Source organism: Lagopus leucura, unplaced genomic scaffold (genome assembly GCF_019238085.1).
Source record: "Lagopus leucura isolate 7727_CA_CO unplaced genomic scaffold, USGS_WTPT01 Super-Scaffold_100015, whole genome shotgun sequence".
Taxonomy (NCBI): domain Eukaryota; kingdom Metazoa; phylum Chordata; class Aves; order Galliformes; family Phasianidae; genus Lagopus; species Lagopus leucura.
Window position 1 is genome coordinate 2638233 of NW_024962269.1, and position 25940 is coordinate 2664172.

General features: G+C 38.2%; 1 long non-coding RNA gene across 1 annotated transcript; it reads left to right on the forward strand.

Annotated features, from left to right (window-relative positions):
• The first annotated feature begins 3041 nt into the window (after nt 1-3041).
• LOC122182745 lies at nt 3042-25916 on the forward strand. Its single transcript, XR_006179972.1, has 4 exons — nt 3042-3090; nt 23673-23862; nt 24532-24686; nt 25436-25916. It is a non-coding gene; the product is annotated as an uncharacterized LOC122182745 (long non-coding RNA).
• Nucleotides 25917-25940: the final 24 nt, after the last annotated feature.

Below are 25940 nucleotides of genomic sequence, written 5' to 3' on the forward strand. Positions count from 1 at the left end.
GTGTGTAAACATTGTTGCATTTGAGCTTTACTTCTGTCCCTTACTTATTTTCTCCTCTAACTCTGCTATAATTGCTGTGTGCAATATATCTGCTGTTAAGAAGTACATACTTGATGCTGACCATGCAGTTGTGCAATGCTAAGACACGTGGATCTTTGTTACTATAAATTACACTCTGTGAAGTTAACCACTATTGTTTTAGGAGTTTTCTGGAACTATGGAAAAACGTTCTTTTCAGCAGTGAAGTTAATTCAGTTTGGCTACAAATGAGGATTTTTTGCTTAAGTGTACATATTTGTTGTGTGCCTTGCTGCAGTGCTCTGGTTTTGTCAAGGATACATCTTCCTGCTGACTGCTCTACTGTGGACCACTGTTCCCACAGAAGATCTACTCCACTCTACTTCCTTCTGTTGGGTTTCTGTTCTGAGAGCTTTTCACTTTTCATTGATACATTAGGCAAACTCATCATGTTTGATCATACTTTAAACTAGCAGCTGGCCCCTTTCTTCCCTTTGATATTCACATGGAATTCCCGTTGTTTCAAGTATGTTTTTGTATACATGTTGTCCACAGCGATGGAATAGCAGCAAATAGAGAAAGCTATAGAAGCCCAGTTACAGATGCAGAATTGGCTGGAAGACTTCAGTGAGGTGATTTTCCTTGAGAAAAACTAATTCAGTTTAGAGCAGAATTCCTGGATTTGGGCTGGGTGCGACTTAAGTGCAAACAGATGTTTTGCAATTTCAGTATCCACTGTTCTTCATAAGAAAATAGTATGATATTCATGGAAAATTTAATCTGTGACAAGACTTCAGCTGAAAAGATCAAAGTCTTTTTGGAATAAATGTTGTATTTTGTCTTTTGGGGACCAAACCAATCCATCTTCCCATAAGTTATTACACCTTCTCGCAAAGGAACTCGCCCTTCATTTCATGGGTCGTGCTTCTAGAACACCAAGTTTTTCTTCCTTCGACTGTGTGGGCTAGCTAACAATGGCAGATTAAGGAAAGGTCGTGTTCTGCCACTGGTTTTTGCAAGTGTTGTGAACAGTCCCAGTGATTTTCAATAAGCTTCTTCAAGAGTTTGTAAAAGCAAACTGCTGTTTATAGTCATAGAATTATGCTGTCTTAAACTAGTTAGAATGACAGGAAGAAATAAACCTTTACAGCATACCTTTCCTGAAGACTAAGGAAACTGGGGTAACTTGTAGAACTCTACCACTAATTTAAAAAACACAGGAAACTATGGTAAAGTTTCATTCTGCTAATTAACAGAAGCTCTTGGGAGAAAATGGAGAATCTTAATATGTAGGTGGGGCGAAATACCTGTAAATACACTTAAATACCTGTAATGCACTTTGTGAATAAGAAGTTTAATACTGCTGGAGAATTTAGAGATATTTCCTAAAAGGAGCCAAAGAAAATGTCCAACCCACTAGACTTCCCAGGAGAGCTGGGTACTTCATGGTACTCTGCACAGTGCAGTTTTCACATCTGCATGCCCTGAGGGAGGGAGGAATTATTTTTCTGCTCTCATTGTAGAAGATAGTTAATGTGAATCAGAAAGCCTCAGACTTCCTTAGTGACCTTCCTAATTTACTTTTCTTAAGGATTTCTGAACCTATAGTACGTACGGGTATACCCATATATAGGTGGATGTACTGAGATCCAGGGACAGAGTTGCAAGGATACACAGCAGCAGACTAAAGGCACTATATTAAAAGCTACAATCTACGTTTGTCACTGAAGAAGACTAACCTGAGACATCCCTGCTGGTTCCACTGTGGAATCCCACTTCTGCTTGTCAAAACGCTCCCAAAAGACAGGATAGTACATGGGAGCCAACTCACTGGGCTCTGTGCTGCGTTTCAAGTCTAACACCTGCTTGGTAATCCATTTCAAAAACATACAATACAGATATATTTTTCAGAAGGAAATTCAACATGCAAAGAAATTAAGGTAGTGCATCAATGAGACTGAAGCTATTTTGAACAAGAACAAACACCCCTAGGCTTTTAGGATTTTAGTACAGAATTTTGAAAAAACATCAAAGAAGGAAAGAAAGTAAATACTGGTTTTGCAGCTATTGACACTTCAAATTTCATTTAACAACAGCAATATCAACTGGATCTTTAACAGAGATTTCCTTAGCAAGATAAGCATTTGCTCTTGAATGCGGACTCAGGCTTTTTGCATTGAATTGAAGAAAATGTAGGAAAGTTGGTCTCGTTTCAGTGACAGTAATGATACTTTGGGAGTGTTCTCCTTTACTGATCTTAGACTTTCAGTTATACGTGAAACAAATGAGCTAGAAAATCAAGATAATGCAGTAATTAGTTGATAAATTGACAGGCTGAGCATTTTTACTTTTTGTGAAGTTTTTATACTTATACTTCATGTCCTTGCTAGCACAACATATCAAAACTTAAGCCATCTTTGATTTATGTATTTTCCTTTTAAAAACACAAGATTTTTTAATGGCAAACACCATCAGCTATTTTTCTTTAGTAAAATATGTGTGTCTACTAATAATTCAACAGGATTAGTATTTTGGAGTTGTTGACAGGTTCTTATTGAAGAAAACGTTTTTCTTACGTGAGCATCCTGTTGGGTCTTAGTGAGTCTACCTCATGTCGTATGAATGCTTCCTCTAAAGGACATAGGCTGATTTTTCATTGTATTAAAAAATACCCAAACTGTATTCTAATATTATATGTAGAACATTAATACAACAGAATTGCAAAGGTAAGTTTTCACACCACTGCAATACACCTAGAGAATTTCCAGCTCAGCAAGGAATCCATGCTAAATTTTTTTTTTTGAGGTTCAAATATTGCGATTTCATTGTTGCATAGCAGTTGTATGGGAACTGAGTCCCAGCCTGACCCACTCACTGAGCATGTGGGAAAAGGACCCAGTCAGCCCTGGGAGCACAGGTGAAGGCAATTCATCTGTGTGACTGGAAGGGGAGGAGCCCAGCTGCACCTCTCCTAGAGCTCATTTAAGGGCTGACCGCCCCCTGGTAGCGCTGTTTGGTTGGAGATCCTTTCTTTGTGGAGTTTCCTTTCTGAGCCTGGATCTTCAGGCACAGGTGAGCACTTTTCTTTTTTCTTTGTAACGCTTTTATATTGCGCTGGTTCCCTTGTTGTTGATCTCCATAACTCTATTCCTTTGTGTTGATCTTTCTGATTGTTACAGTAGTTATGATGACTCAAGAAGTGTAAAAGCTTAACTATAACATATTAAGGCATGTGATTTTTACCTTGCTATGTTCTTCAGGGTACCTTGAACTGTCATTCAATTTTAAGCTGGTTAAATTGTAGGGGCTAGGGAATCAAAAACAGAAGGGGGAGAATCTGGCACACATCAGGTGTTGTTGCTTCTCTATCCCTCTGAACTGGGTGTTTGTTAGCATGAACTTGAGCAACAAGAACAAAAGGAAGAGAAAAAATTGACTACCCTGCTTGGTGTAGCTGGTGCAGTGCCTGGAAGAGCTGGCCTCACAGAAGGAAAGCTTGGCAGTGCTTCAGGAAATGGATATGATTTGAACTTTCACTTTGATAAAGCAGATCAGAGCATAGTCATGACTGTGGCCTCTTGGGTATGCTAAAATAAAGTCTGTAAAAAGTACATGCATATATGTGCAGGCTATCTGATGCAACCATATGAAAACTCTAAGAACTCAGGTAGGAAAGAGCTGCCTCTTTAAAATGACCTTTTAAAAAACAGTATCAATGTAGGATATGATATAAAAACAAGATGGCAACAAGTGAATCAAAGATTTTTGCAATATCCTGATGTCCTGTGATAGTAATGGAACATTTGCCTGTTTGCAAATGCTTTATCGACCTGGGATCAGTTACAAAACTTCTTCAATCTAGATAACGTTCCAGAAAAAAAGAGCAATTCATGATGTTGCAGCTTATGCTGGAAGATAAGTATGACAAGAAAGAGAACCAAAGATACTGGGAGAAATTATAATAAACTTCCTTCTGACTTTTTGTCTTGATGACCGTTGAATAATAACAGAAGTCAACACAGTGCCATGTTTCTTCTATTTCCATCTATGCTAGATTCATGGAAACATTATCTAGACTTGTATCATTTAAAGACTTCCCAACCTGTGTTATGAGTATCAGCTTTTCCATTATAGCTCAGCTGGAGCTATGCAAGTAAAACAATTCCTTTAATCCACTCTCTTTTACCAATTGTGAAAGCTGTTATGTGATGATGTTGCAGAACATAGTATCAGTGCAAAAGGAGCTGAAAGGGGAGCTAACTGGCTTTCTAAGACCAAGACCACAAGTTTCTGAAATGTTTTCAGGATGTAGAATAATAGTAGTTTACGGAACTTATGTTTTCCTGAAGGGAATGGTTCATCCTCAGTAGATGAGGAAAGTGGCAGGAGAACTGAACCAGCTAGATGCAGAAGTGATATGTTAAAGTATTGTATGCTAAAATTGCATGAATCTTGTCCGAAATTTCCTTTGTTTAAGGTCCCATTTTCTTTCCTTGTGAAGCCTCAAACATTTTGTACCAAGCTCTTAAAGTACTTTAACTAACTGTAAAAAATGTCTTCAGTCTACAATTCTTTCTGATACACATTTACCTCTAAAAGTAGGTGGTGAAGTGAAGGTGTTATCTGGTATTGTTTCTCTCAGATGCAGGTAAAGATTGCCTTTAGAAAGAGTTTAATACCATTTTTCCAGAGACTAAGTTTGGTGTAGTTTCCCAAGTAATGTATTTTTTCCAAGTTGCATAATTTTGAATAGGTGTTGAGAGACAGAACTTGTGAACTGCAGCTGCTTTGTTTGGTGTCTCTATTGTGATCCTCACCATAGTTGTTTTCTAGTCATCTAAAGATTATGGACCAAAGAGGGGTTCTCTCTGTATGGGTCAACTCACTAAAAAGACTCCCTTAGTGAACCTAAGAAGAAACCAGAAAGCTGTCGGGAGAGAGATGTTCCCTTCTCTCCTTTGATGGTGATTCTATCAGCAGCAGCAGACTTCTGAGCTAAACTCAATGGAAAACAAAACTGAGCTGCTCAAAAAATGAAAATTCCCATTTCAGTTGGATTTGTGGTTCTTGCCCACCTCCCCTCTCCCCCTTCAACAGCTGGAGCACACGCTAGCAACAAGTAGGGGCTGAAAAGCCTGGGTACACATTAGTAATAAGCGCATTAGAGAGCAATGGCTGGCAATTTTCAATTCATGCTGTGGAAAACCACATGTTCCGTTTCACTTTTCCATGTAAAATTCCCCTCAAAAACAACTAATGTGCCAATTCTAGTGATTTCTGGTCTGTTTTCTTTTTGAGAACTGACTCTATCACTTTGTCACCCCTTTGTACCATCTCGGTCATCCAGTCATTCTCCATACTCAAGACGCTCCTTCTCCAGTGTCTGGAACTATTTCTCAGCATCTCAAAGCCCAGTGATGTTGGTGGTAACTTCATGTCAGGGGCCTGCTACAATTTTAACTATCAGCTACGATGCAGTTTGGAGAAGCGATTCACCAAAGCATTCAGAAACTCTACTGTGTAGTTTAGGAAGTACTTAGAGCCCCTAAGTGATTCAGTCTTGAAGGATGATAGCTTAGGCCCAAGGCCCAGGATCTTGTGAGGCCCCACTGTGGCAATTATCCTGTATGAATGACCTGTCTTGGTGTGCCGTTTGGGCTCCTTTTACATACTTTCTGTAATACTATTATTTGTTCTGTAATGGCACAGTATCCTATTTTGCATCATTGAGAGAACCAATGGAAAAGCTAAATAGAGTAGTTGTAAATATTTTTAAGTATAATAAAATCTAGGGATTAGCTGAAAGTTAAGTTGTGCAAAGCTTAGATATTTTAACAAGAGGTATGATCCTTTTGATGAATAGGAAATGTATTAGGAAATTCTAATTAATTATTAATCTATTGAAAAAGGAGCTAGAAATATTAATATTTCATATTAGAGATATTTTTATAAAATCATCTTGTAGTTGGTTAGTTAGCTGGTTAGAGTGCAGCTTCAAACAATCTATAGAAACAAGCGAATCCTCCTTTATCTCAAATATAATTAGCCATTTAAACGTCTTGGGTCAATTTATTAACACTTTATTCATCGGGGTGTAACTTTTATTAGGCTTTATTGCTATCAGAAATTATATCCTACACAAATACAATAGAGATTTAAATGTTCTGTAGAATGAGCCAATGCTTCCTGACTTTATTGCACAGTATTGTAATGAACCTTGACCAGCTCTAGATTTGATAAGTGTAAAATATTACTGCTTGATGCTAATTTTGTTCCTTTTTAATGACTGATAATCCATGTCGATTTAGTGTGATAGTCACAATCCAGTACTGTTTTCCTGCTTATAAATGTGATTGTAACAGGAGCTATTAAGTGTGTCTGCATAATAAAATTAGTCAGGGAAGCTCTGTATATTGTTTCCAGGTCTTTGGATTTTCATTATAGTAGTGGAACTTGTTGGACTGTAAAGCTTGATGGTTGCCAGCTCAGACAGGCTCTTTTGCTACTTCTCTGCCAAGAGAGGGGGTAATGATGCTGCACTAAGAAGTCTGTTTTCACTCTTCTGGAAAATTCATCATATATAAACATAGGGTATAATTTTGGAGGGAGTGTGAAAGGTGTTACAGGTTAAGAAAGGGCGGAAAGTCATCTAGGCAATGTATTGCAGCTGTGTAAGTTTAAAGAGACCTTTGGCAGCTGGAAGTCTGTGTTGGGAGTTGTGACATCTCTTAGTAATCCTGCAGCACTGATAAATCAAAGGTCTGCATCTGTCAGTTAGCCAAAGTATGTGCATGAGGGGATCCTCGTGAAGAAACATAGGCAGCAGTATCTCTCTTCCTTCATCACTCTGTCCAGTCCAACAGCACGCTCCATCTTTACAAAATGAACTGCATCAGACAAATTCTAAGCAGCATGTGCTTTCTTTCAGTCTTGCTTTCTGTCTCACTTGATCTCAACTAATTTGAAGGCTTCTATTTCATTTTTGGGGCCTCTAGGTTAGAAGTGAAGATATTTCATAGGAGTAGAAGAAATTCTGTGAGAATTATCAAAAAACGTTTTCTGTAGCTTAATGTAATTTTCTGGAGGTTTTTTTTTTTTTTTTTTTAAAGTGAAATAGCTATGTGATCTCTACTGATGTCTTGGCAGAAAACTGTATTTGTATCTGAGTAGTATCTCAAAAGAAACCATCTGCAGTAAGGTAGATACTTAGTGTCTGAAATCCTCTTACTTGTCCTATTAAAAAAGATAACAGGGAATTGTGTCGTTGATGTCAGCATAGGCAAGATCTTGCTCACAGTAATTTTGGTTGGGAAGACAGCGCTCCCCTGGTGTGATAGCTATGCTCAGTGCCCCTTAATGAGCTGCTCAGGTAGACCCAGTGGTACTGACTCCTAGGGTGGGACAAGAACAACTTTCCCACAGGCAGTGTTACTGTTGGCTAAAGACAGGCTTCAGTTTCATTAGCAGTTTACAGAAGGTAGTTCATAACTTTTCACTGGCTGGCAAAAGAATAATTCACGGCTTTTGATGCAGGGTGGGAGTAAACCAAAGCCTTTCAAGCCATTGTATCCAATACTTCCTCTAATACTTGGGAAACTTCCCCCAGGAGGAAGCAGGAAAAGATGAAAACAGAGCAGAAAGATAGGTGATAGGCTAAAGGAGCTGTCTTTAAGGTTTATTGTAGCACCTCTGCATTTTGATGGCTCCATGATAGAAACTGTGGGGCCCTCCTGACTTAGAGTTTATACGTAACAAAAATGCTGTTAAGAAAATTTAGTATCAGCTGTTCTGCAGAGATGTTCAGGACTCCAATTATGGCTGATAAATACTGCTTTGTGCAGGGCTTCTGCAAGTATTTCTAGGAGTCAGAGGGCTATTTGTTGTGCTGGCTCAGTCTTCTACCGAGCACTGGGTGGAATGCCCTGTGCAACAGTTAAGGGAAATGTTGGCTGGCAAAAGGCTGCTTCTTACCAGAAGATAACATGCTGACAGACTAGCTGATCTGCAGCGAGTATCTGAAATCTGGCTGACATTAGTGGCAGGTGGAGAGGACAGTTAGAGCACCTGCAAATTAATTCTTCTATCCAAAACTGGGGCTGCTTAATCAGTGTTCCTAAGGGCTCTGTGGAAAAAAAAGATAAAGGCTCCTTTATGCCTCTAGAGGAGAACATCTTTTGGGTGGAGAAAAGATGTTCCCTGTGCTCAACAACATAAAGGGGACCCATTCACCAATTTATTATAAATCAATTTATTTCAATAAGTTCCTAATGCCTCATTCAATTCTTTTCCAGATGAAGATATCCCATATAGATTTAGCTTTGCTCTTTTGCTCTAGCTCAGCAAGAACACTAATGCAAAAGGTATTCCTTGCAAATAAACACTGCACAGATACAAAGAAATACTGTGCAAAACGTAAGCCGTGCAATGAGCTCCAGAAAGATCAGACCCACAGATGTGCTGACTGAAGTTTAAGAGGCAACGTAACAGATGTACAAAGCTGTAGATCAGAGGGGATATAGAACAGTTAAACTTGCTTAAAGGCACAATGTGTCACAATCTAACGATTACATGCATCCTAAGCCTGACAGAAGAGGGAACATACGCTCAGCTATGTGCTCTTGGCTGTAGGCATGCCAGGAAGATTATAAAAATGCCATGCTGTGATATGTTGCCCTCCTGCCTGAAAGGCTACCATTAAGCTGCTTATTTACTGCACCTATTCAGGCAGCAGTGCGGTTCAGAGTGCTACCTGTCTTCTTGTTGGATAAATTAGTTGTGGATATCACAGGATTATTGCTGCCTATTGTTCAGTCTGGTGAAGGTGGGAAGAGATGAAAGATGCTGTTCTGACCTTGTAATGTTTTGTGTAAAATAAGAGATGCTTTTTCTTCATAGTGAGTGTCATAGTTGATCTTAGTGTAGGACTGATAGAGTTTGCTAGTTTGGAGCTAATTTAAAAAGGCTACGACAATAATGAAGGGAAAACGATCTCATTTGTATACAGATATAAATGAGATAAATATAAAAGGAAAAGGAAGAAAGATGGAGGGGAAATGATACGGAGATGTGGACGAAAGTGCACGTCACTAGAGCTTTCTTTGGCTTTGCAAATCATAACTGCTTGAAATGAAATCTTCCAAAAGCACACATGTAAAAATGTAACCAACCTTTCAACTCAGAATGTTTTTTTGTATAAATTGTTGTCCTCGTATTTTTATCATATGTGGAGCTACGAACTTTAAATTAGTGATAACAGAAATTGGCAAGTACAGCATTAAAAAATAAACCATGCAGCCCTACAGGCTTAATTATGAAGTGAGCAGGAAGACAGACACAGAAAATCCTGTTTCAAAATTTTACCTCACATAATATAAATAAAAGATTATGTCTTCCACTGGTAGTCTATAGATCAAAAGGATAATATAAAATGACTACTCTGGTATTTATCTTGCCTTTATTATGTGTATAAACTATACATTTCTCATTTGTTATGTCTCTTAGGTATAAACAGAAACGCTTAAATATATAATTATGGATACGTGTCTCTGTGTGACTGTAAGCAAGTCTGTTTTCACACTGTTGTTCGAAACATGACGTAAAATTACAAAATGTAAAAATAGGAAAGAAATTAAAAGCATTCTGATACATGGCTAGTGGGATGCAAAGGAGGAAAATGAAAACAGTAGCTATCAATAGAAATTTATCTTAGTAATTTTTACTCTGAGGTATGTTTTAGATAATCACAGAGCATCAGATGCGAACATAGCAACACATATTGCATCTAAAAGATACACACAAGGTACACACTGTTCTTCATTCAAATTCTACGTGTGCTGAGCTGGTGATCTTCACTGCTGTTTCAAAATATTTCTCCATGATAAGGTTGGTTAAGTCACTGGACAGGGCAGATTCATTTTCCAAGTGAACCTCTGCTAACTTGAACTATTTCACGTAGCTTCGTAGCAGATTAGTGGCCAAAAGTTGAATTTTAATGTCTGTAATCAATAAGTATAACTTCCTTGATGGTCACACACAAATAGGCCTAAAGTCCACATCAGTCTATTTGAAGCGAAGATCTGAAATGTTATGAATTTTCAGCTATGCATTTTTTATCACTGGCGAAGAAAAGAGGAGGAAAAAATCTAAGAGAAATAGGTACAACTTTCTCCTTCCTTCCTTGAGCTACTTATTTGATCATTTTCAAGTGCCAGTGTAAAAACTGCCAGAATAGCAATCAATCTTCAGCCAGTGAAACTTGCACACGTTAGAAGTGGCTCTCTTGTGACAGGAGATGAGATGTTGAGGACAACTCAAGAAATACCAGCACCTTTTAATTAGGGCTTGCTAAAACTAAACCTATGTGTTTTTCCTTGTTACGTCTCAGAATGCATGATACCCTCAGCAATGGGATCATCAGAAAAGTGTCAGGCTGTAAAGCATATTACTGTTCTAATCAAGTAATGCCCCATTTCTGCATCTGTTTGCTCATGATTTAGGACCGTAGCTGTAAAACCTTGCTGTGGCAGTTGCTCTGTTAACATCAGTTGCGATGACGGCTGAAGCTGAGCGTTACTGATATTGGTCTGAAGTGACCTGTGGATGTATAATCTGCTTATTTTGTGACAAATTGACAAGGGTTGAGAAAATAGCACCTCTATTGCCAAGTCTGAACTGTGCACAAATGCATCTCTGGAAATTCTAAGGTGACTGCAGTAGCACGGCTGTGTCTTCAGGTACTAAAGTTTGTTAGCTTTTGTTTGAAACTGAGTATTCAAGGAGGTCATTTGGCTTCAGTAAAAAAGGAAAAAAAGTAATGAAGAATGAGGCACGTGCCCTTATGCTAACTCTGATGGAAGGAACTAAATCACTGCAGTTGCAATTAATGATAATCACTGGCAAATCTGCCTTAAATGTATAATTAATCCAAGCATGTGAGTAGTCTGACTGATGCGAATGGAACTGTTAACACAGTCGTGTACTCACATGCACAGAATTAGTCAGGCGCTTGGCTTCACCAGGAGAGCGGCATGGAAATGCAAAATTCTTCCGCTAAGTTGCCACAGGCTCAAGAGAATCGTGTTGTTTAATTACCTTCAACCAGGGTTAAAGAAGGATGGAAATATCCTTTTGTGCCAGAGAGATTCATCCAGATGCCATCTGTAATGGCAGGAACAGCCAGCTCAAGGAGGCAGCCACAGGTGAGGTTTTGTTGTGTGGCAGTTACTTGAGAAGTCAAACTACTTTAGATTACTAATGCAAGCACGGGGCAATCAGTCTAGGATAAGGTTGTGTTCATTCAGACTTAGAGAGATGTTTCTGTTTGAAGGGAACATCCCCAAACAGCGGGGTGGTGGAAAGGGTAGAAGGTGGGATGGATCCCAGAGCTGTACAGACTAGAACTGTATCCTGTGAGCAGTTCAGGGTGATGGGTGAGAGTGGGGTTAAGAAGGACGTGACTAGAAGTTTCACAGCAATGAACAACAAAGTTGCTAATAAGTTGCAAGAGCACATACAGATGCCACCAGTTTTCACTCATTTCTACTGCCTGAGAAAAAGACCTTCAGAAAGAAGAATATAATTGTTAGGAAATTGTGTGGGTGGGGGTGTATTGGTCAAAATTAAAGTGTGATTAAGAAAATTGAAATTCAGAGTGGGTTCAGAATATGATAATCCTACAAAGCATGTGCCTAATTGTACCAGTATTAACATAGGTAATTAAAACAGAGATGTGTTGTGTTTGACATGTAGGCCTGGATAATGTTTTGCATATACTTATATATAAGTGTGTGTGTATATATATGTATATATGTACATATGCATCCTTTATTTTCTGTATAAATTTCTTGCATATCTTTTGTGATGTAAATGTGTAACTGAAGATCAGCATGTACTTACATCAGAGGTTAATGCTTCGGAAAGCGTGTCATTCTGGTTAAACAATCTGATGAGGCTGAGCAGTTTTGATAAAGGACTAAACCCAAAAGCATTTTAATGTGGCAGGGCTTCAGGCAAGCTTGCCGTGAGGCAGGTGCAGGGCCCAGCCAGGAAGCCAAGTCAGCGAGGCGCTGGCTGAACGCTGGCATGCTGGCAGCATAGCTCAGGCTCTCACCTGAGCTGAAAGCACAGCTCAGAACAAACCAGGAAGGCGCTGGCAATGCTTTTCTCAGCAGACTGAGTCCAGCTGACACAGCTGCACTAAATCAGAGCTGACCTACGGGAGGCAAAAGGAAGAGTTTGCAAAGGTAACTGTTCAGACAAATGCTTTTCAGTGCATTTTTTACAAAATTAAAACAGTACAAGGGCATGCTTGTAAAAGGTAAAGTCATTTGTGGGTTAAATGTAAAATACCTGATGAGTTTGGATTTTAAATATTACAAGGTTTTGGCAAATTATATTTTTTTTATCTGACCTAGATTTGCACTTAAAACTTTTTTCATAGCACACTGAATGTTTTGACCATTTATGAGGGCCTCGTAAGCTCAGTGGATTTAGCTCACTAGCAGCCATTGTAAGCCATGTGCAGGTAGGATGGTGAGTGATACTGAAGGTATTGTAACAAATGCTTTTTGGATACTGAATTGCGGCCAGTGTAAAAGCAGCTATAAAGGGCTGTATTGATGCTTCGTGACCGCTGGGGTATGTCAGAAATTGTTAAGCACAGCCTGACCTATTAAAGTGCATGCTTTCTTACCAGTACAAGGAGTACCCATCTTGGGAAGGTGTCTCCCAAGTCATGCATTGGCAGGAGTATGGCTCAGGTTTTCACTACGTTTATTATCTTTTACCACTGCTAAGGCACCCCAGCTCCCACCAAAATCATCATCACATCTATGAAATCAATAGCATCATTCCCTGAATCATTTGTAGTTTGTGCAGTCCTGATCTTCACAAGGACAAAGAAATTCCTCATTAGTGTGAAAGAATTTGGTTTTAAAATATTCCTTGGAACACTTTAAAAGATTAATATTAAAACACAAGTCTTAAAAGTCTCGTTTTAAGTGACTTTTCTATTATTAATCCAGCCAGCACAAATCTGTTCTACTGAGAGCTTTGCCTTAGTGAAAACTGCAAAAATGGTGCTACGTGGTCAGCCTGGCTCCAGCCTAGTGATGCTTTGTCAGCAGTGTATGGGGAGTTCGGTTACTGCAAGAAAACAGTGACATTATGGAGCTGCAAGCAGTTAGAAAATAGATTGCTTATTATGTTACATGCCTTCAATCTGTTTAATGATTACATTTAAGCTCTGGCTGACTGATATACTTCTCTCAAAAGCCACAAGTGTCTCTCTTGCTTAATATTTAGATGTTTTTTGATGAAATTTACAGCTAATTAAAACTTAATGAGAATGCATTTAGTAGAATGCTAAAACATATTTTTGAAATCGCATTGTTTTACTTCTAACTATAATAAGTAAGTTGATGCTGATTAAAGGATGAATTTATAGACAGATCAGTTCTGGAAAGCCATATCCAGTGTGTATAGATTTTGAATTTAACTCAATTATTTATATAATCATGTAAGTAACTGTAACTTATAATTTAAGGTAACAGCTTTAAGGTGTTTGTCAACAATAATGGTAAAGATAAAATTTAATTAATTAGAGATGGCTTTTGTTGAAATATTCCTCTGTGTTTGCAGTATGTCTGCAAACAATGTATTTTGTGTCTGATCTTACTCAGCACTGTGCAATGCTGGACCAAGTCTGTTATATCGTCAGTGCTTGCTTTGCTATGTAAATTCAAAGTCAGAAAAGGCAAATGTTTTGTCTTCTAAGGCATCTCTGTAATTAAAGGGATTAATTTAATATATTTTTTATGTAAGCAAATATTTTAAATGATCCGATTTCACAACAAGCAGCCCCATTCTCCAAATAATACTTATCTAATCATTTAAGTTTCAGCTTAATTTTTTTAAGCTGAGAAATTTAAAATTCACCCTAGACAGAATATAGTACTCTCTTAGGACTTACAAAATGCCCTCTGAAAGCGCACCGTGTTGAATGACCTCAGTTAAGTGATGTGTCCGTTTAGACAACAGAACGACTGCATCATATGCCAAGTGCTTGCACTGGCAACCAGAGTGTTTTAAGAGCATGCTGGGTGGAAGTGAGAACCTCATGTTTTTCCATGTAGTGTAACTGCCTCCAGAACCGTAGCTTCAAGTTGTCCACGTGTGTGTAGTTGAATTACAGACATATCTCCTAACTGCAAGATTGACATTCCTGTAAGGAGACAAAGGTCTCCCAAGATAGGGTGGTGACAGCTTCTGTCAGGGAATCATGTTCACTGTATTAGAATGTGGAGGAAGAAACTGGCAGTGGAGGCTGTTGAAAACCAAGACGCTTTCATCACTTCTGCTTCACAAAACTGTGAACCCAATCAGTGTGAATGAAAGATTCCTCTGAGACTGATTGCCACAAGTCAGACTGCTTGCCACAAGAGCAGTCAGTCTGTTGTGAATACTGAAGTCATTAGAGTGTTTCCCTGTTCTGACTGGTTCCCTGATGTGTTTGCTTTAATCCTTCTTCCCAGTTCCTCAGTTACACTGATAAATGCACACCTTTTGTGGACTGTTTGCAACTCTTGATGCACCATGCATGTGTTAACTGCAGCATGTCATCCTTCTTCCTGAGAGAACAAATTCAGGTTACTTTTGTCCTGAATGTACTTTGCATGTAAATGTAAATACCTAAAGCACGTTTTCTCTCTTGGTCTTTGTTTTAGTGAACCTCCAAATCTGTGATGTTGGTGCCAATGCCATGTTTGTATAAGCTCTCTGCATTCATGTATGCCTGTCTTTTAATACTATCAGTTTTCCCTTCTTCCCTGGAGAGTATTTGTGTAATGGTACCATTAGGACCTTGATGTGATTTAAATAGAACTTAAAATAGAGGTGTCTGTTTTTAATTAGTCAGACAATTTTGTACTGAGTAAATACTGAGAGAAGAGGAATAAATGACCAGATTCTGAAAGAGCTGGTATGAGGACCTGCTTGCAGATTAAGTAGCTGCCCTCGAAGGATCACCTGGAGCTGCCAGGGAGGCAAGTGCCAGGGGAGGCTACAGGGCTTCCAAAGAAATGAGAATTGAAGGGGTGAAGGTCTTTACACACGTTAGGTTTACAAGGTTGGATTCACCACACTGATCAGCTAGTCAGCATTCTTCCCCTATCAGAACAATCACTTCGTCTTTAGGTGTAAGCATATGATTTTAAACAAACAAAAAAACCAACAGAATCTTGAATTTTTGTTTGCGTAATCTTCCATAGCTTGAATTTTCTTTAAGGATTTAATGGTCAAGTGAGGTCTAGAAATAAACTCACAAAAGACATAGGCTGCTCTTCTGAGTTTTAGATGCAGGGAATTAATTGAATAGAAAATTCCCTGTTAGATCAAGGAGATCTTCTTGAGTAAGTTTCTGTGGGTCAGGGCACTGAATATCAGCATCTTTGGGGCTGGTAGATTTACTTGTTATGTTCTGGGTTTACTACCATTGGCCAGTGTAATCTTCTTTTAACTGTTATCTGCTAAGTTTTGAACCATCCTTTAAAATCTACCTAGCCTAATCCCTCTCTGTAGTTAGATAACATGCGGATTAGGTTGTTAGATAGGTTAGATAACATGCAGATATTTTTTTGGTGGAACAGTGACTCTGACTAGGCAACAACTATCTGCTGTGTGTTTCGTGTCCATTCAGAAGTGCTCTTCAAACTACTCAGTCCGGAAGCTGGTAAGAAAACTACCTTCTCAGTGGAGAGGCAAGTGTTCCCATGCACTAAAGCTAGGCACAATTCCTTGGACAAGCGCCTAATTGGTATTCAATCTTAAAAAATGTCTTTCATTAAAAATATAATTTGACGAACTGGGTAATTGACTTGCATTTGATTAAGGCAGATTCTATTGGATTAACATGATTAATAGATAAAATTATAATCAAACAGAAAGCAGTACAAAAGGTGACTTAAGTCATGGATCATATTAAGATACTAAATATAAAAAAGATTGATACTGCAGGAATATTAATTTCATAGTAGATATCATGCTGTTCTTTACAGATAGTGATGTAATTCAAATGAATTTTGTAGTCAGAATCAAGGCCTATTCCAAAGACTTGAGAGCTGTCTGGCAAGGCAAGTGTGTTCGGGATAAAACTTTGCGCCTTCAGTGTAACTGTTTGCTGCTATCAGAATGGGAGCAGTGAAATACTGTATTACTCTTAGTAATACCAGTTTTGAACTTCAGAGGGGAAGATAATAGCTTAAGAGTCTTATAGTGAGAAAAAGATAACCAAAGAAGAACAGCTGTCTTTTGAGACCTCTTGTTACATAGCACTGGAGTACAGTGGAGTATTTCATTGTACACACCTGTCAAAAAAAAAGCAACACACCAAAACAAAACTAAAATTCAGTGTTAAATTCGACACAGCATTATATAAGTCATGAAATAATCTCAGAAAAGCTTACGCAGATGAGAATCCCAGTGTTAAAAAATAGTTTTCCTTTTAAGGATAAGTAAAGATGGCAACCTCATCTTAGAATAACTATAAGGAGAGAGGAAGCACTAGAATACTTCTGTACAAAACTGGTTAAATTGTCAGCACTGTTGTACGTGTATAGTTTATGCTTTACTTTAAAACAATTAAGTAATATTTCTCTAACTCAGAGTACTAGTTTGTTGCAGTTAGAACTTTTCCCTCATTGCAAAAACTGGGAGATAAATTGGTTCCTTTTTAGCTGTGACATACCATTATCTATAGTAGATAAAAGTAATTATGGGTTGAGATGCATAAAATGGCCCACTGGATAGCTTATCTAGGCAACTAGCTACATTCTGATGCTATGTGTAGAATCTGATCTGAAGATTAAAAAAAATAAAAAATTCCATCAACATCTGTAGTATTTCAAAAGGAATAGCGTGGAAATAACTAAAACTATAGTTAAGTAGCCTTCTAGATCAACAGCTTGTCAGTAACTAATGAGATCAGATTAGTTAGTAATTAGATTAGCACTTTATCAGCTAGTCAGTAAATGTTACATTCACTGACTTTGTTGAAACAAAAATCTGATTACCAAATTGAAGATACTGGTGAAATATACCTAGTATATTCTCACTATGAGATGGCACACTGTCTGTTTCAAATCTAATTTGCATTAGAGATGCTTTTATAGAGAGGTATCTGCAAGATAAAAACTAGGTGAATTATAAACTTGATCAAGTATTGATCTCAGGAAGATACAAAATCTTGAAGACATTTCCAGTATTATTTCATGACTCACTAAAATAATGTCAACATGACAAATCTCAACAGGTTCAAAGCGCCATGGAAGAATGAGCAGTTTTGGATCTCTAAAACAGAGGAACTAAGTTGGATCTAGATGCATACAGAATCCAACTGGTGAGCCACGTTGTGTTTAAAATCACAAAGTAATTCAGACCACCGAAGTGGGGGATGTTAATGCCTAAGCAATGTGGAAGAGCTGCCAATGCAAGACATTTTTCTGTTGGTTGGCTCACAGTATCCCAAATGGAGAAAACAATCAGAATGTCTGTTACCTGAACAATAAATTCTAACATTCCAAAGGACCAACAGTCTTGTTTCTTCCAGCAGATGCCAGATGACTTTCTGCTGGCATGTCTTTATTTAACACCCTGCAGATTGAGCCACAATTTCCTTCAGTGTGACTTCTACTGACAACACTGCCTTCTTTAGACATACTGAGATTTAGGATTTATAAGTTAGACCAAAAGGAGAATCGCTACGACTGTTTGGGTCATTCTTGTTCAGCTTTAGGCAGTTTGTCTTTTAGAAGAGAAATAATTTCATTTCACATCCAAGTGTACCTGAAACCTTCTCTTAAACTGCTGTAGGTGATGGCATATTGTATCTTAGTGCCAAAGGGAATCAGTTCTGTGGTCCTTATGGTACGTCTGTGAATGGTGCTAGCACTGAAGATGGAAAGGCTGCAGTCGACTCTCTATATTAGAGTCACTGGTTCATAAAACTGAAGAAATCAATAAAATTGAGCAGGTCTGTTATTTAGTGAGTCTTCACTGACTGAAGAGTAGACTTGTCAAGACAAATATAAGCTCAAAAGTTAAGCACAAATCCAGTTTTTGTGCAAACTGGAAGACAACATAAGGAAAGAGGAAGAATGTGTTATTTTCAATGTAATTTAGCTTAGGCTGGACACTGCCTAACTTAAAACTGTTCACATGGAACCATTTGATAAAGTTATTGCAGAAACAGTGTACCGTTTCCACTGAACGTAGCAATGATTAACTAGAAATCACTGTATATGGGTTGCTCCAAAAGTAATATCTCTGATTTATTTCCATGGGAGCTGCAATAGGTACATAAAGCAAAATAATGCTGTTTGATAGTGTTTTGTATCTGAGGATTTACTCTCTTTCAACATGGCCACTACCCTTCCCTATGCATTTTTACTAGCAATGAACAAAAGCCTGCATGCTGTGCTCATAAATATCTGCCAGCAGAGGTGGCGCACTGTTGCCACTGCTGAAATGCTGCACTCACTGCCATCCAGCGTGCAGCCTCCAGGAATGTTCAGCAAGCATTGGTGATTATCAGTGGGCTCCATTTTTTCCACACAGAGGAGTTTAGTTCTAGTTTTTTGCTTGATCTGTACTTCCACATCAGACGTCGTTCTGTCCAGCTGCCCCTCTGCTGCCATCTGTTGCATGGTAACAAAATGAAATGGAATATAGGTGGGAAGATTCAACGTGCACTGCGATACCACCAACATCTGCCTCTGACATCGTGGGCCAACATAATAAAGTAGGAGGCATTGCTTTCAGAGCAACCCTTGCACATAGATTTTTCACATTTTTAGAGAATAAAGTCATTTTTAGATGGATGGATGAATTTGGGACACTGTTGCTTCGTCTTTATCTCTAATTGAGATACTATCACGGATTGTAAGACTCTGGAGTATAATGATTTGTCAGCGCAGGACAGAGTGGACCAATTTAATAGCTGCTGGAGGGGTTAGGATTCCAGCAGCCTTTGATCAAATCCTTTTTAGGTCAGTAACATTTAGAGATGTAGAAAAAAAAAATCAAGTAATTGGAGAGAGACCAGATGGTTTGTGGCTAATTTGGAAAAGTACAGATTATATTGTTGTGCAGGATCTTATTAAATAGAAAGGTCTTAAGATTTTGTAAGGGATAGATTAATATTGATATCATGTTATTCACACTGTTTAGTGTGCAAACATCATCCATCTTTTTATTTTTCTGCACGTGCTCAGTGCTGCCTCTAAAACCACCGTGTCAGGCATTAGCATGGTGAGTCAATAGACGATAGCATTATGTGAATATTTCTCTTCTATGTTTTCCGTTGTTGAAGAAATATTTACATGTGTGTAAACTCTCAGTTCAAATATTACAGAAGTAACCGAGTGTATGCATATCATGGAAGTAATACAGGTGAGCAAAGTGCCATAAGCACAGGCTGATCTTTCTGCACTCCATACCACTTTTGCAGAGCATTTTACCTTATTTGCACAGGCTCCTACTCACTGCAGTTACACTAATGAAATATGTGTTCATTTTTAAGTTTCTTTACTGTTATATTCTGTGTGCACAAAGACACACTAGATAGGAATTAAGCTGTGTGTTTACTTTAAGGGGATAAAGGTAAAATAACATGGATTGAACTGGGTAAATATTACTTGTGTTTATTGCAGCACTGCCCAGAGGTGGTGGATGAAATTGCTGAATATTTCACAGATACTACAAGGGGTAACTTGTGCCCCACACAGTTTATAGCAAAGAATGACAGTAGACACAGACTGGGAAGTGACTTTTTAAGAAACCTCTTTTTGTGGGGAAGGTAGAATGCAGAATAACAGCATGTCTGCTGCCTGAGTCTTGGGATCATACTATCTCAAAAAAGAACGACCTGTCCCAATGCTCATATCCACGTGCCGTAAGATATGTTTTAAAAACATTTAATACATTAAATATATTTATAGGCTTACATGTGTATAGTTTTGCAGATATATCAAGATGTCATTATAATTGTTAGTACTTCTTTGCAACTGTTATTGGGCTGTTACAGCTTCTTATTATCTCACTTAGTGTTCCTAATGCCTTAACCATGATTAACAGATTTAAACTTTACATCATCTTGCTATCATTTGCTGGCACACACTTAAGAATATATCTGAGATTTTTGGATAATCCTTTCTGTTTGGCAGAGATGTTTGGAACTAAAAAGTACAAAATAGATGGTCAGCTCTGGAGGGAATCCTTCAGAGAGGGAATAGCTTAAGGAAAACATTGCCAAACAAGCAAAGATTTGCTGAGAGGTTTTCGGAATAACATTCTTGACTCAGAGCCCATTATCTAACAGATGTGTATTGATTTAATAAGCCTCCCTACTGTTTCACTATAAGTACTTAGTTCTCTCATCTTCAGTGCTGTATGTGGAGCAGGAACTTATTAATAAAAAGTCTGTAATTCCAGCAAGACGTGTCGGTGCCCATATTTATCAAGGACAGTTAAGTATTTTAAAGCTAATTAAAGCTGCTTCCTTTTTTTTTTTTTAATTGGGATGCTGCTGCTAAGTCCCTCGGTTGGAAGTAGTACCTGATGTATACATTTCTGTCTTTATTTGACAAAAGAATGATATTACAAGCTATGTCATTGATTCCGGTTTTTTTTCCCCAGGATGCCTCAAAATAATCTTACAAAATAATATCTTGCTGTGGCTACACAAGAACTGACACCTTGCAACTGCCAAGCTATTACTTCATCCTCACTTTTTTTCTAGCTGATGTTTACTAACTGTACAGAATCTGTTATTTTTAATACTACAGGCTTCATTTGCCATGTGAAAGGCTTAATACCACTAATTTCTGGTGAATAGAAAAGCATGTAATTATATGGCGTATCTCACTGCTTTGCAGAATAGAGGACAGAATAGAATGGCATCAGTGCATTAACACAACTCCTACCTAGACTCTAGTTGTACTAGTTTGTAACACTGAAGCTGTTGGTAGCCTCTGCCTAGATTGACATAAAGACTCATAATGGAGATGATAGTGAAGCACAAACAGAGGCATCCAGTAGTCCAGAACTGTCACAGATGTGACAACTGCTTACCTCTGCTCCAGAAAGTGGTTCCCTTGGGAAGAAGGAAGAAGTCCAGCCCGTTTTTCTGCTTTTCCCCTGTCTTATTTCTTACTGTAGCAAGAGGTGATAATAAAGAGAGGTAAAAAGAGCTGGGATTTGGTGCAAAACCTGCTGCAAGAAATGCAAATGTGGCAAGGAAGAGAGTTCTGCTGCTGAAAATTGCTGTAAGGTTTAGCAAATGCTGCTGCGCTGGAATGCAGCTGCCTGCCTCAGAACCGGGCACAGAACGTCACGTACGACTTTCTCAACAGTCTTGTGCTGTGCACAAAGGAGTCATCTCATGCCTATGTACACATGTGCATGCTTCAAATGAAGGCCGTTACAAAAAGCTGTAACCTTACATAACATCAGAACAGCCATTATGATGCTCAGATTTTAATTGAGTGTGAGTTAGGCTGTGGGTTTATCCTGATACTTTGTGTGTTTATTCATTGCTATCAGGTGTTAAAATGAAAAAAATCAGCTGCATGTTGATAAGCAACTAATGATTTTACTCTAGTTTTGTGGCACTAAGCTTCAGTTAGTTTAGAAGAGTCTGAAAGATGGAAAACTAATAGATTTGTCACTTCAGCCTCTTGAAAAGCTGTATTCCTGATGTTTCAACATGCACATTGCAAAAGGGAGACACTAATGGAACACTAACAAGTCATTTCTGAAAGTCTTAGCCTTCAAATGTTAGACTTACAACTGTAAAACAAAACAGCTGTGTATCACTGTAGTGGGTATGTTATCAAGTACCATAATCCCATCTTTTTTTTAAGGTAAGAAATGTGTGAGAAGTTCAGCAAGTGTTCTGAGCACAGGACTTCTTCCATGATCTATTACTATTTTCTGCAAAGTTTAAAGTAATTTGCTTTTCTGATTCAAGCTATAAAGCTTTTAACTATAAAATTGATCTCCCCATAAAGTGCATGTTGTGTTCTAATACCATAATTACCTATGGCCTGATCTTCCAACCCTTGGTGGCATAAGTAATCTTTACTCATCTGTCTAATCTTACTGATCGCATATACAGGAGGTGTTAAGTGAGTACAGCAGGCTGCTACCCAACTTTTCTAAATCACGATTTGTTTTCACATGAATAAGTGATCTAAGTGAAGGGTTAACAGTGCTCTGTCTCTCTTAATTTAAGATTTGGAAGACAATTATAATTCAAAATGCTTCTTCTAGTTGAGACTCCTTAGGAAAAATATATACACCGCCTAGAGCTAGAAGTCCAACTTTGCTTTTAAATGCAAATATTTTAACAAGTATAACACGTAGAATCATGAACTATCAATTATTCCTAGTAGGCACATGTAAAACATCTTGTTTATCACAAAGAGGCCAAATTAAGCAAAAAATGTGAAGTAAAAATTTGTAATTGAGGTGTTGCCTGTTCTGCTTTGAAACTGCCCGTTGTTCTTATCAGCAGTAGCCTCCAGGTTGTCTTGATGCATTTGAATGGGTCTTTTAATAAGAAAAGTTGAGAACTGCTGGTAGTGGCTCTCTGTGGCGGTTGTTATGCAAGTGAATCTGGCTTGCAGTGACTTCTTACTGAGAATGGCGTTAGAACAGTGCATTGTTTACAAACACAAGCCTGTCGGATAAGAGAGGACATTAGTTTCCTCTACTTCCATTCCCTAAATGTCCTATGGGTAAGTACAGAATGACAAGGGGGAAACATTTCACCTCGGGAAGAGTGGATTTCCCAGCTAACCTACAGAGAGAAGAATATAGTCAAAAGTTCATGTAGATTTTTGGAAGCTTTAAGTAGAATTTTTTTATTCCCTATTTAATTTCATCAGTCTGAAGGCAGATCAACTACAAGTTCCAACAAATGTTGTTTTTAATTTTCAGCATGTTGTTTCAGCCTAAATCAAACAAACTGCTGTTTATCTCCATGCCCAGGAAGAGTTTGTTTGAGACTGTATCTTTCTTTTTGTTGCTGTTTGCTTGTTTGTTTCACCAGGGTGCTATTAACTATCTTTCAGAACTGTAACTTCAAAATTATGTCCTCAAGGTGATTTTGTTGCATTCTTTTGAAGACGTGATGACTGTTTTACTGACACTTTCCTGTTCTCAAGGGAGAGCTGATAGTTTTGGACCAGCAAGTAATTGTCTGGATCATACCCAAAGTCTCCTCTTCAGGTTTCACAAACGTGTATGCACATGCATGGGATTAATGTGAATGCTGAGTCTCTGTATGGCACAGTCCTGTGATGTGTTCTGAAAACACGTCCTGATCATACAGTTATCTCTGGGAACATTCAGTGAAGTTAATGTTACATCACAGCAGCATCCAGCACCTGTTTTTTGTGCCTTTTTAGTTTGGGTTTTTTTTTCTGGAGTGGGGTGGGATTGGGGGAGAGGAGAGGATTTTTAGTTAGTTTTTAATATGTCCTATGAGCTCTTTTCTACCTTGCAGTCTTAAGTCTCTGGCAGTTAATGGACTGTTATGGACTGTTCTGTGTTTGTTTTAATTTTTTTTAATTATTATTATTATTATTTTTTTACATTAGCCCTGCTTTTGGGGAGTGATTTTTGAGATTCTCTGCAGTCTTGGTCGCCACTTGGGTCTACAACCCCAACCCCACTGATTTGCTTGGGATGTTATTTTCAGACGTCTCTCGGTTGCGTTTTAACCTTGGAATTTACAGTGCTTCGTAAGTCAATCCTACGTTGACTGGATTGATAGAGACTGTAAAACAGGTAATTATGCAACAACAAATTATGTCCAAATAGTATTATTAAAGATGCACTGTCTATATTGTTTCACAGTTTCATCCCTCTGTTCTCTTAGATTACTTCCATGCTTTTTACAGCTCTGAGGTTCTATGGGCAAGAATATGAATTTATTCCACACGTTATTTTGTCATATGCCTTGAAATGAAAGGTAGTTTGCTTCTGTACAAGGTTGATTTCAGACAGGTAGGAAAATCTTATTTTTTAAAAGCATGTTCATCCTGCTGTCACCTAGTTCTGATTTTTTTCAACAGCACATGATTAAAGAGACTTGACCCAGCTGTAGTGAGCCTTTTGCTTCAACTCCTTAAGTGCATGAGAATTGCAGTAATGCTTATTTCACTTAAAATTACAGCAGCCAGAAGAGAACCTGTTTTTATATATTTTTCTGTTTAAAACATAAAACACAGATGATTTGTCAGGGAACCACTCGTCTCAAGATAGCTGAATACATTGATTCCATTGTTTTCTGACTGTTGAATCTAAGCAAGACCACCAGTGGTGTATTTCTGTGATGTGATGAAATTTTGACATACACTGAAGAAAATTCATGGCATTGAAATCATCAGGTATTTTTTCCTTGTATTAGTTAGTGCTGTTATATAATAAGCATGGTTTATTTCACTTGTTTTCCAGCATTGTTATTTCATGGTCGATTGTTGACCATGTTTACTAGTTGTAGCAGTTGTCACTGGACAGTGCGGAACTTTTCAGATGTGACCTGGAAAATGAGTCATTTTTTGGCATGAGCAGAAAAAGCTGAGTTACTGGGATCATTCACAGTGATACAGGTGAGCACTGATGCATCTTACAGTGAAATTTATTGCTTCTCTCTTAAGGTTCTTTTATCAGATCAGAGTACTGATTTGACTGAAAATGCAGAATGGTGGCACTGCACAATGGGAAGAACTTCACTGCAGAAATGAGTTCTGTTTCAAATGAAAACTGAGATGTTCAAGTACAGGTTGTATCTATGAGTGGACTTGAAGGGAAAAGTGGTCTGTCCTTGAGATGGTTAGAACTGCATGAACAGTCCTTCAAACATGTACTTTGTGCCTGACTTCTGTACTTTGGTCCGTAAGTATTCAGTTTGGGCTTAATGAGTCCTGCTTCCTTCTCTGTATTCTACTACTAAAAATAATAGAATTAGAGGAAGTCTTGTGCATTAAACAAATGCAACTTATTTGGCCTGGAGTTATCTAAAAAGTAAAAAGGCACATGCAAATTAAATTTTATTCAGGGATCTCCTGTTTAAATGGAGCAGTGATATCATTGAACTTGCTCTGAGATTACTGCATTGTGTTGGAGAAGTGGTGGGCAATGTAGGTGGGCACTATTTGCTGTTCTTCCGGATTTTTTAAATGTAAACAATGCTTAAAAATGTAATTGGCACACTGTGATAGTGAACTGCCAGCCTTACTGAGTTGAGTAATGGCTGCTGTACTGTAAAGAGAATTCATGCTCAGACTTGTAGTTAACTATGTAACCACTGCAGCGTAACAAAGATGTTACTTCTATAGACATCCTTTTGTTATTTCAGGTTGAACATTGGGACTTCGGAAGCCATCTTGGAAGAGGTTAAATGATGCCATGAGAAATTCTGGCCAGCATACAGCCTTTCTAAAAGCTCTGCTTTCTTTAGCCACGAACTCATTTGCTTTGTAGCTTTCTGTTCACCTTTAGTGTCTGATTTCGTAGTCGGTGAAGTTCAGCAGCAGAACTCAGACCACATCTGTTGTGCCACTCATACTTCAAAAGGACATGAAATAGCTTTCACATCTCCACCTCCCTACTAAAATCTCTCCTACCTTTTGGTTTCTTGCATTAGAAGGGAAGGAATGTGCCTGAAACAGTCAGTTTTTTCTTCTTTTCATATTGTTTGATGAGCTTGGCTATCTGATCTCATTGTGTTACTGAATATGGCTTCATTAGCCACAAAAAGTGCTATCTACAAGGAAGAAAATATGCCCTCTGCTGACTTCATATGTGGCTAGAATTTAAAAAGCTGCTGTCAGAGTACCACGATGGAACTATTGTTTGCAAAT